The 12,829-nt window shown below is 39.8% G+C and overlaps 3 non-coding genes across 3 annotated transcripts; 2 read left to right on the top strand and 1 right to left on the bottom strand.

Annotated features, from left to right (window-relative positions):
- Positions 1 to 5,167: 5,167 nt before the first annotated feature.
- trnav-cac lies at positions 5,168 to 5,240 on the bottom strand. Its single transcript has one exon. It is a non-coding gene; the product is annotated as a tRNA-Val (tRNA).
- Positions 5,241 to 6,585: 1,345 nt separating this feature from the next.
- On the top strand, positions 6,586 to 6,659 carry trnan-guu. Its single transcript has one exon. It is a non-coding gene; the product is annotated as a tRNA-Asn (tRNA).
- A 1,537-nt stretch (positions 6,660 to 8,196) lies between these two features.
- Positions 8,197 to 8,279, top strand: trnas-aga. The gene has a single exon. It is a non-coding gene; the product is annotated as a tRNA-Ser (tRNA).
- The last annotated feature ends 4,550 nt before the right edge of the window (positions 8,280 to 12,829 follow it).

The following is a 12,829-nucleotide window of genomic DNA, read 5'->3' as shown; positions in this document are numbered from 1 at the left end:
ACCATACAGCACTACACAGAATCGATCGCAATTCAGAGACGCAATCTTGTAAAGGTCGATAAAGGACCAAGCGCAGTGGAGGAAGATAGAATGGTCCATAGTGGTCCAGGCGACAAGAATTCAGAATGACCAGGAGGTAGACGGAGACATAGGCAACGACGGAGACCGCCTCACCGGTAACTTTGACAAGGGTCGTACCGTTGCTGTGGACAACAAGGATACCAGACTGAAGAGATGGAACAGGGATTGGAAGGGAAGGTGGGAGCAAAGATTAGTTGCAGAAACGTGTTGCCAGATGTTAGATAAAAATTTGGAAAGTTATTATTTTATTATTTCAATTAGGTTACGTGAATAATTTGAAGCATAATGTAAATGGATATTGAATCAGCTTTCTTAGCTCTTCTCTGAACTTACTCTGTGTCAACATATAAACACACGCGTTGCTACAGTAACTCAACCTCTGAAGCATGATTGCGGTTTCTTGGACAATAGTTTGAGTAGCGTTCACAAAGGATTTTGCATACGTGTAGTTGGAGAGTTGCCATATCAACGAATGTATGATAAACAACATCCAAAACAATAAAAAACTGCCCGATATGGTGAAGAGTAAAATGATGGATTTTCTGCGTTTTTCCAATTCCACATCGATTGTTTCCTTCGCGTTTCCCGGATCTCGAAGCCTCCTACGGGCTTTATTGGCCATCAGGATGCGCCTGACAATCAGGGCGTTGATCAGGCAAATTAAAATAAAAACAAACAGTGGAACAAACACACGGTTCAACCTTTCGTATGCCTTCCAGGTGAGCAGCGTGTAAAAACTTTCTTTCAAAATGCAGTACCACGGAATATGGTTAACTATAACGTAAGGATCGAACACAAAGTAACAGGGAATGCCCATTGAGCAACTGAAAATAGACAGAATTACAATAACCACTTTGGCAATTCCCTCGGTGCAATATTTATGTTTTAGCTTCTGACAGCAAATGGCTACAAAGCGATCGAAAGTGAAAGCTACAGTGAACCAAACAGAACCGTGTCCGGCTGCAGTCAGCAACACACATCTAACACTACACACTGGAGTGTAGGATAAGAAGCTCGATGGGAAATAAAGGCTGATAGATTTGTTCAACAATACATCGATGAGCACAAACAGGAGATCTGCCGTGGTCAGGGCCACCAGGTATTGAGTGATGCAGTTTGAAAGTCCACACTTCCCTCTGGACAGCACCACAATCGCCAGCAAATTACCTGTGTGATAAAATGATATTAGTGAAACTGTTCAAATAATTTGCCAAAGTTCAAGTTATTTAATGTGCTGCGGTTTGAGAGTGAAAGGTACTATGTAAATCTATGTTTTTGATTCAAAATTCTGAGTTTCGAAGCGCAATACTGTATTATATTCGACAGGTTTTGCCTTGTAAATTGTTCCAGCAATTATATCTCACTTGTTTATGCGTGTAAATGTACAATCAATGTGTTGACTAGTGTCATCATCTGTTCGATCAACTGTGTGGGATCATGGTTAGAGCGCTTCCCTCTCACGCGAGAGAACTTGGGTTCATTTCCGGCAGGGTGTAAAGTAAGGCAACGTTCATTAATCTAACCGCCTCTGATTTTTACATTTAGGAGGAACCCGGCTGTTAGTCAAATATCACATCGCTTTTCCAGTGGCAGCGGGGTGCGGGGTGGAGGGGTTGGCGGGGGGGGGGGGGGGTAAAGTATCCTTAATTCATTTTAATTGGTCACATAATCCACGGCTTTGTGTGGAACACTGCTGTGCACATTTCGCTGCCCGGCTTTCGCCCACAAAATATACAGTCAATTCTCTTCAGAGTATACTCCGTGTAGCACTTTGAGACGTCTCCAATGTGATAAGATGCTGTATCAAATGCAAGAATTATGGTTCGTTGCAGCAGTATATCGAATCAGGTACAGTGTATAGCTTTGCCCATCAATGTGCTTTGGAACATTTCATCCTGCTGTTCGGACTTATAAGGAATGTAGAAGACTAACATAGCATTATCAGCAAACTATTTTCTTTTACATAAATCGGTTTTATAGGGAAATATTTGAGGTTTTTGGATGTTGCTTCAATGTAATATCCTGTAATTTGATACGGCACCTAAGGCACTTCTCAGAAGAGAACAGTCCCCTTTCCCAAGAACTCAAGAAGAACAACCGTAACATTATATGTCAAGATGCACATCGCAATATTAGAATCCAGAAAACGGACTGTTGACAAGTCTTCAAATAAACTTACCCGGAATTCCAAATGCTGCAAGAATTGGATAGTAAATCGATATTATCATGTACAATGTTGAAAATTCCATGCTGTGGTTCACACAGTGATATTTTGTTGTTCAAGGCAGAGGTTTCAATGAAACTGAGGTCTCGCTGATAAACCCTGCATTTATAGTGAGTATGAATCTACAGCTTGCATCATCAATACTATTAGTGTCAGACCACTAAACAAACAAGTGAGCGCCTTCACTCCCGAGTTGTACACGTAGTACTTACATCAGTTTGGTTTCTCTGCACAAGTGTAACACGTGAACAGAACAATATTATTGTTCAAGACAATGCACTGGGATTTTGCTATCACGGAGCATTGAGAACAGATTCCCCGCTAAACCTTCTGAATAAGTACTGTTGGGCAACTAATTAAAATTGGGTATTCACTCCATGGGTCTGTGGAAAGTTTGGTTACCTCACTCACGCACCAAATAGACAGTCGGTACACTGCGATTCCTCCCCAATTTACTAACACTATACTAAACATGAGGATTAGTATTGCGTTATTGCGGTTTGCATCACTCTATCGAGGTGGTTTCTAATTGATTAACAGTGACGGTAATCTGGAACCAGCAATACTGTTAAATTAAGGATTAATGTTTACTTGGAAAGCCAGTTGTCTGACAAATTCCTAAACCTGTAGCCTTTTTTTAATAGCCTAAAATCCAAGTTGATAATTCCTTGATTCCCACCTACATTCGAAAACTCAGATGTAGACAGTTGGAATAGAATTTGCACACACTCACTGGAGGAACACATCATCATTACTTAATCATAACCATAATAATAATAATAATCATAAAACGTATAGGACGTAGGTTAGCAAGCGTCATGGCTTGAATACACTAGAGTTTGCACTGGGGTAACTGCTGGAGTACAACCAACTAAAACCATACAGTCGCTATCTGGTAAGCTTCTCGCTGCTTGTCCAGGTTGTGCATGCTACCATTTAGGGGTGTGGCTTACAGGGTTAAACGCGGTTGAGTGGGAGGGTTCCCTGCTCCAAGGAAATCACACGGACAATGGTTGTTCAACATCCAACAATAACGCGTTTGTGCCCTCACTTGGTGAATGGTTGATATCCGGAACTCTTTGCCCCTCAACCAGCCAATCAAGGTGGATTATAGGCACTGGCCACGCGAAAGTGTGTTGCTGAACTCGGCTTCCAAGTAGCGCCTTACAGCAGTTGCTTTCCCTCCTATCCGCACATCTAATCAATCGTGATAATTACCCCAGTTATTCAGAGGCGAGGCCTGCTATAAAGAGATGAGGCCTGTTTTGCAGCGACCAGTCTTGTTATAAAAAACGAGGCCTGTTATACAGCGAGCAAGACTGTTATACAGAGACAAGGTCTGTTATACAGAGACCAGGTGTGTTGTACAGAAATTCGGTGTTTTATACGGACAGCAGGCCTGTTATAGTGCGACCAGGTCCACTATACAGAGACCAGGCCTGTTATACAGAGACCAGACCTGTCATACAGAGAACGGGCATGTTATACAAAGACCAGGCCTGTTATACAGAGACCCGGTTTGTTATACGGAGATCAGGCCTGTTATACAGAGACCCAGTCTGTTATGCAGATACCAGGCCTCTTTACAGAGACAAGGCCACTTATACAGAGACCAGTCTTGTTATACGGAAACTAGGCCTGTTATACAGAGACCCGGTCTGTTATACAGAGTCCAGACCTGTTATACAGGGACCAGTTCTGTTATACACAGACCAGGTCTGTTATACAGAGACCAGGCTTGTTATACAGAGTCCAGGCCTGTTATGCAGAGACCAGGCCTGTTACACGGAGACCAGGACTTTTACACCGAGAAAACATTTGTAATGCAGTGATCACGGAGCCCGGATAACTCAATCGGTAGAGCATCAGATTATTAAAGTGATCAATTTAACGGTAATCTGAGGTTGAAGGGTTCAAGTACCTGTTTGGGTGTTACGATTATTTTTTGGGGGGAGGGTGGGTCGGGGTGTGGGTGGTGTGGAGTGTTGTGGGGATGAGGGTGTGTGAATGGAAATGAGAACATAAAAGTGTTCATCCACTTTTCTCCTGTCAAAAAGATGACAAAAGGAATGAGATTTTTTTTAATATACAAAACTATCTCAGTTTCTTCTTCCCAAGCTAAATGAGATCCTGGTGACATTATCCACTGAAGTAAAGCTGAGCTTCCTTGTGTGTCTCTGCGCACCTGCTGCCCTCAGCTAACACTTACCTTCTGTTTGTGCCCGACCTTTAAATATCACGAACGGTGTTGGCTTTCAGTCACAACACACCAGGCTCTGGAAATCTACGTATTTTACTCCAAATCAGTCACTCTCTATGTATCTTGAATCTCCACTGTGAAAATCGTCCACGTCTCTTCGCCCCTTCTCTAATATACCCTTCTTTGGAGTTTCAGTTCTAAGCCTTCCACGCTGTATTGTATTGTGTGAAATGCAAGCTGTTGTTGTTGAACGAAAACAAATTATTCACATCTGACTGTGATTGCCGTACTATACAGTGATACTTTCTGCTACAAGGAGAATACGTTGAGCGCAATAGATGGCGTCAAAATGTTAATTATTTCACTTTAATAGATTCTATTCTGCTATGTCTCAAGAAGTTCACATCAAACGGAAACCGACTCTACGCGTGTTTATGTGACCTCATGTGCTTCAAAACTGCAGCAGCCACAGAATTAAGTTCATCATCTGAAACAACGTATTATGATTGTTGTTACCTGAAATGTTTGCTTGTTTCTGTTTGTAGTCAATGGCCATTCTTCGTATAGTATCTAGAGGTTATCAGGCTCCAACCAATTCAATTGAAAGACTGTGTGTTCGTTAATGTTCAAGAATGGTTTTGCCATAATAAAAGTTAAATAAATGTTCCCGCCAGGTTTCGAACCTGGGACCTTTCGCGTGTGAGGCGAACGTGATAACCACTACACTACGGAAACTTCTGTGAACTCTTATTGTTGAGAAAGGAATAAAACTCTAATACATTTCCATCCAACTTTCAGATCTTTCACAAAACTCTTGAAATTCAGCGTTGCGATGTAACACTTCAAACAAAATTGAATCTTCCGAGTGCACGTAGGGCAATGGTTTATAATCGCTGAAATATGAGATAAGAAGAGCTGAAGGTCTTGCAGCCGGGAAGGAAGTGACGAGTGCGTTGCAAAATTTCTAAACCAATGGCAACTGATCCTACCAATAAGTTTAATTTCTGACAATTTATTTGAAAAGGGGTGCAGCAGGGTAATCAATTCAGAGAAATCCCCACATAGCTTTGTTCAATATCAATCTACTAATACTTGAAATTTTTAATAAATTTGCTAAATTTGGTGCTGGTTTACACAACATAGATCAAAAGTTTGTCTGAATATGAACCCGCGTTTCCGATGTAGCAGCAAACAAAATTTTAACAGAAGTAGTGAGCTATGTTGTTACATGTGTTTTGCAGACAAGGGCAAACCTGGAATAGAGTGGCCGAGTGGTCTTAGGCGCTGGATTTAATTACTAGTCCGTTTGGGGATGTGGGTTTGAAACTCACTGCTATCAAATGCACCTGATCTTGTTCGTCTTTTACATCGAGCGTTTGGGATGTGTTTTCTGAACGGAATCATCTGTTTGCGGAAGGCTGTAAGATGACTCCATCTTCCAATGATTAACCAGCGGCCAACGTTTTCTGTACAAGGCTCAATACCCTGAGGCTTTGGCCGTATCGGTGGCCGTTAGATGAGTTTGTTTCCATTATTAATTAGCTTCACTTCATCAGCTCCAGCAATTACTTTCATTGTGAAGAGATCAATATCTTCCGACAAGTCAGAAAAAATAAAAGCTGTTCCCTCTCATCCATGAACCATAAGAGGAACATGTTGGAATATTTTGAAAAAATACACAGGAACCGATAAACAAATTCAATTTCTCTGTATGTCTTTAGAAATCATTCCGGCTCAGCGTGAATAAAATAATGTACCATCACGTAACTCTTATATTTATGACTAAATATCAAACTGTTCTCCGAAAACATTCTTCCAAAATTAGTTGCCGAGTTGATCCAAATCAAGTTTTAAGGGCATGTGTATTTCACTTGAATGTCTGTTGTGGGAGAACAAGGTGCTGAGGAGCAAACAATCCCACATTGCACAGTGGTCAGTGTTTCCATCTATCTTTATTCAGATTTCACTTTCTGAATAACTAACTTACATATATTGTCATTTTCTGTCAATCCAGAGTTTGCCCGTGACAACAATTATGTCAATATAAAGCTGTATTTTTCTTGCATAGCGGTGTGTAGAAGTCTCTGTGGCGCAATGGGTTCGCGCGTTCGGCTGTTAACCGAAAGGTTGGTGGTTCGAGCCCACCCAGGGACTGTCCTCTTCTGGAAGATACATATTATTCTTCACGTTTGCTTCGCATTTTATATAATACCATGAACTCTATCAGTGAAACTCGCGACCTACTCGACTCAAATAATCCACAACCTCAGCCTTTGATACGCTGAGAGGCCGGAGCTCACCAACTAGTAAGGCTACAAATTCAGTTAGAAATCGATACAAAAGAAAAATCACAAATCCACTCCACTCTTATTGACACATGATGCACAAATATTGTGTGCACCGTCATTGCTGATCATATTATCTACGAGATGATAATTGATCTTAAATGTTGGATTAGCATTTTCTATAATAAAATTCAGATTGTCTCCATTATGCACCTCGTTAAAATATAAAACATTCTGTGTTGCAGAAATAAGTGAATACACGTCCAGAGCAGCAGCGTTGATTCTAAAAAATCATTGCAGACCGCTTCTTGTACTTGTGAGTAACTGCACTGCAATTGGAGGCAACTGTACAGCCGTGATCGTATAGTGGTCAGTATTCTGCGTTGTGGCCGCAGCAAACTCGGTTCGAATCCGAGTCACGGCAATCGCCATCGCTTTTCCTTTTAACATACTTTTGAAATGTTTTAAAATAATCTGAGTGCACAATTAATCATAATCTGAGATTTCCCTGTTTGCGTTTAATCAATAATAATAATAATGCTTTGATAGAGCGCCTTATCTTGTCTTCGAGACGTCTCCAGGTGTTTTGCAGAATGTACATTATTTGTAAAAGGTCAATGCCAAATATTCACTTGTATTCGCAGCTGGTAATACTAGATTATTTGAACTGCGATCTCCTGCGGTGATAAAACAATTGAGGCTGGATATCAACATCTCAGCCATTCGGCGATCATAATTCTTCACTCACCCCCACTTCAACCATACAATATAATAATATATATGGATCACATTTTTTGAAAGGTAAATATTGTAATAGGTGACCTACAATGAAATATTCTGATTATCAGCGTAGCGTCAGAAACGCATCATCATGATTATTGCAAGTTGGAGCCTTCTAACCATCCTGACGATACAAACGAATTCCTGTGTTTAGAACGCAGTTTACCAGGTTTAACAGGGAACACAGACTGTTTACCAGTGAGTATTTGGAACACGTAAAGAAAAGGATTGCTGACTGCAGAGTATGACGGAGAAACTGCGGATGAAAACCAGCTAAAACCGCAACCCTGACAAATGAATCCACCATGTTTGAGCGTACAAAGTTAACTTGTTATCTTGTGCCCAAAAATTGTGCCCAAAAATTTTGCCAGGATAAATTTGGACATTCGAGTCACGGCTATTTGTTGCTGGGCAAATTGGTGCAGAGGTTCTGCGGAAATACATTTTCACAACACAGGTCAGTTAATAAAAAATCTTATGAACGTCTTGGAGTTGTCTCGACAATGTGATAAAATACTGTCCCACTATCTGAAATGCAAGGAATCAAATCAAATGACGATTATTATCAGGGCAAAAATAATCAAGAAATCAGGAGCAGCACATTTTTCTTCAAATCAATTTTGTCAGTAGTCGTGGCCGAGTGGTTAAGGCGATGGATTAGAAATCCATTGGGAAACTTCCCGCGCAGGTTCGAATCCTGCCGACTACGAATATTGCTCTCTGTTACTATAATTGTGCCACTGAATGTAGGAATGTTTCCACATTTATAACAATTGTGAGTTCTATAAACCTGTGGAAGACAAGTGGCTCAGACTTGCCCAATGCTAAGTTTACCTCACTGAAATGATTACTTGATAATATTATAAGTCAAACTTATTTTAGATCAGCACATCAGAAGGGACTCGTTGGCCGTAAAGTTATTGACAATACGTGCTCTGAATCATTTTTATTGTTTATTTCTTATATAACTCATCAGCACTCAAACTAGAACAAGGACAGGATTCTGGAAGGTAAAGATGGCAGCTGAGGTTTTGAGGCGTTGAGCTCTCTTTGTTGTTCGAAGGAAGACAGAAATATAAAAGCGTAATTGTTTTCGAAATAATTTCACACTTTTTGTTTCAAACTGAGAAAACACAGCTATGGTATGACGTTACTTTTCGTTGGTAAAATTTATAATTGAGTGGATGAGACTGTCCGCTTCATTGTTTTTCTTGTACGTTAACCAAGACATGGACGTCGACCTGATTTGATCACCAGCCTCCGATCTGCAGTCAGACACGTTACCGTTTCGCCACGAGGGGGGCAGATTATTTCACACAACAGGCCGGTTTGCACAATAGGAAAGAAAAGCAGAATAACACAAGATTTTTATTAAAAAAATAAATTATTGAGAAATCTTCCAACTGATCAAATTAAATCATTTACATTGGCGATGCAGTGAATAAACCCTTGAAAATATTATGTCTCTCGCCAACGGAAAGTTTTCTGTGAATATAGCTTACTTGCATATTCGTGATTTAACAGAGACCTACGTGGCTTGAGCGATATAATTGCAAATTATTAAATGTGAAAGAGAAATGGAGGCGACGATATCCTAATTGCGAATTCAAAATGCTCATGGTTCCTTGTAGATTTCCGCCTTTCTTGATGGTAGTAGAAAACGAGATGACAAAATAAAATTGAACATCTTAACTGGATGTAGTATTTCATTCGGTACTGTCATTTCTGAGCATACCGTAGAATACGTGGCATAATGGATAAAGCGTTTGACTTCGGTGAATTTGAAGGCAATCAGAAGATTAGAGGTTCGATTCCTGCCGTGGTCTTTTGGCACAAATGTTTTTCTTATGATAAATGCATATTGTAAAGTAGTAATTCGTGTTATCTTTGACAGACGTGCTAGTGGAATCCTGTAGCTCAGTGATTAGAGCACTCGCATTGAAAGCGAGAGACCTGAGTTCAATTCCAGGCAGAGGGCGAAACCTTGGGCAAGTTTCCTTACTCCACAAACCTACTAATAATCCCCCACAACCAAAAACAATAATAAATTGGTCATTTTTAATCTAAGATTTTTTTGTGGGACAATGCTGTGCGCAATTGTCTGCCGCGTTCGCCCACAAATATACAGTCAATTCACGTTACAGTGGTTCTGTGAAGCGCTTTGGGACGTCCTCCCGAGGTGAAAAGCGCTGTATCAAATGCAAGGATTATTATTATTATTTCTGTACGAAAAATTAGCTGGAGGGTGTTGCTTACAACAACAACAACTTGGATTCATTCTGCGCCCTCCGCGCCGGACGGCGTCTGAGAGCGTTTACACCACCAGCGTTGCTGCTATGTGGTGCTAATAACTCCATTGTCGGGGTTCAGCTCGCACTTATGGTCACAAATTCCGTTTAATAATTGCATTTTTTTTTCATTTTTGAAATTTAGTAAAATGTATTCTCGAGTCACAAGTTTTTGAAGTGAAAATATAACCGCAGTCACAGAAAAAAATATTTGCAAAAATTTCCCAACTGAAGAAGAATCCTTGGATTTTTACCAAAGATTGTGTTGAGCATTTAAAGGATATATTACATAGTTACTTCCCCTCCGCCACTTGAACACTGCTCAGTTACACTGATGTAGGACCATAACAGTGCTGGCAATAATAGTAATAATATTACATATAAAATACATATAATAACGTCCTGTCAATAAATGTAAAGTTTAAATTGAAATCCTCTTGACGATTTACTTCCTTCACCAAATGAGATTCTCTCACATATTGTTCCAAGTCTTTACTCACCACAAGCTCTCTGCTGGTCGGATGCTTCTTAGCTACAAAACAGCCAAGTGCAGTTATGCATAAACGAATAGGCAACTTTTGCTAATGGTATATAATAACAACATTTTTACATTCATGTAGCTCACGTGATTTTTCAGTGAAATAGTCCTGTCCAGGGGAAGTTGCGATCTCTGCAAAGTCGTCACTCTCTACCTGATGGCCATTGCAGCGGCGGATCTAATGGCTATCATCAATGATGTGATACTGAATCGCATTAATCAGACGTATTTACATTTCAGTTTCTTGTATTACACTCCTGTATGTAAGTTACGAACTGTTCTGCTGACGTCAGCCATTCGATATTCTATATGGCTAACAGTCGCCTTCACCTTTGATCGCTATGTCGCCATTTGTTGTCAGAAAATAAGAAACATATAATGATCTGTAAGAATTGCCAGTTTGGTTATAACAACGTTGTGTGTGCTCAGCTGTGCGCAATGCATTCCACTGTATTTTATTTTGGTTCCTCTGCTCACACGTAATAGTATACCGAAATACTGCTGTACAAAACCAATTTATCGCACTTCAGCATACTGGCGCGTGTACGAATGTTTGACAGTTGTGTTCCGTCATGCACTTTTATCAAGTCCCGTTATCTTTATCAACGGTTTGACTGTTAGACACATTTTAGTAGCCATCAGAGCTCGCTGGCGAATCTGGGGTGACAGCAAGAGTAATAAACAGAAAGTCCCGAAATGGGGAAACGGAGAAAGCTCATCGTTTTGCAATATCTGGCACTTTTTTAATTTTGTGGATGACAAATGTTGTCTGCATGTTAAAATGGTCAGCTGCAAACTATCACTGTGAAAAGAAGGAACATAGCATTCAGTATATCATCAAGAGGCTTGATTCATGCTTCGGCTTTTGAGCTCCTGCACAAACACTTGCATCTACATGGTGACTCAGGGCAAGTTTAGAGAGGAAATGAACACTATTCTTAAATACACATTAGCTCTGTTACTTCAATTTGTTAAATAAAAACATAATATTTAGACTGATTGTTTGTAAATCGTTGTTGCAATACCACCATCGATTACCCTTGCACTTATGTTATTCAAGTTCGAGCAATAAATTCGAAATTGAAAATACAGAGATCATGTTCACGAGGTGTAGTTTTTTATGATTAGAGCTTTGAGATGCAATTAGAATCGTTATCGCATAGGATGCATTCTCAAATAAAATTCAGCTGTTGAAATCTCCTTCGTTTTGAATGGTAAAGTAAACGTATTATTCACTTCCATCTTACCACCCGAGTGGAAGATTGACTTCCCTTAGAAAATGTCCAACCAATGTTGAATAACTATTATGTAGTATTGTATTCATCACCATTAAACCCGTTCCCAACATCTCCATTTTCTCGTTTCATTTGAGATTCATTGCTCATAGAGTGCGATTGTTTCCTTATGAAATTTGAGCAATGAACTTTCAGTCTGGAAGCCATAGTTATATATGTCAGGCTCGTTGTCTGAGAACAACATGTTTATGCAGCTTTTAATAAGAAACTAAGTGCCAACAAAGTCGAATACTGTCGGTAATGAGAACTTGTTATTGATGATGTTATTAATACATTATTAATGTTGATATATAATCATTATGTACAATCGCTGACCATAACCAGCCTCACTCAGCTGATAAACGGTCTACAAACCTAACCCCACAGTCATGATCTTGAAATAATCTTTGAAATTCCAACCTCGATATTATCAATAAATTCAGTTGTATAGTGTAATTGCCATTACTCTGAAGTTTGAATTCATTTACAAAATCTGTATGGCACCTTCACTTGTTCATATTTTGCAATCGTCCAACAACTGAATGTTTCACAAGGCACAGAAGCAATTTTGCAGAGAATGTATGCGAAGTTCAACGAGCCTCACTCATCCACCCGAAGTGAAAGGTGATATCTATACAGATGTGATTTTGCATTGCGTTTGATTGATCAGCAAGTTCCATTCATGTTACAGTTTCAATTTCTTACCTGACGTAACAGATTTCAGATTCCAAACTGAGCGAAGTCATGTTTCCATTATGGACAGTAATATAAATTTTGAAATGCTTTCACACTTACAGTTAAGTGGGAGGTTTACAAAAAGGCCAAGAATATTTTCGCATTTTTAATCTATTTTGAAACTAGTTTGTCAATGAATCGCTAATTTGCCTTCTCATAAACAAGAGCCGTATTTTTGTATCTCCGCGACTTAGGGACGTTCTGTTACACTGCCCAGAAACACACAGATTGGCAGACAGTCGCTAAATATGCGTCCTCCAAACTCTTAATCGTAGATTCGACTCAACGTTCGGCTCGTAATTTTAACTATCTTCACGTGTGACATTTATAACGCCACATATCATCATCGTAGTGTGCACTTCTTGTAAAAATTGCCAGTAGCACAAATGTGGCGAGAGAAGATAACAGACACAATCGTGCTATT

This window comes from Callorhinchus milii, unplaced genomic scaffold, assembly GCF_018977255.1.
Source record: "Callorhinchus milii isolate IMCB2004 unplaced genomic scaffold, IMCB_Cmil_1.0 Scaffold33, whole genome shotgun sequence".
In the NCBI taxonomy this organism is placed as follows: domain Eukaryota; kingdom Metazoa; phylum Chordata; class Chondrichthyes; order Chimaeriformes; family Callorhinchidae; genus Callorhinchus; species Callorhinchus milii.
This window is presented reverse-complemented; position numbering and strand designations above follow the sequence as displayed.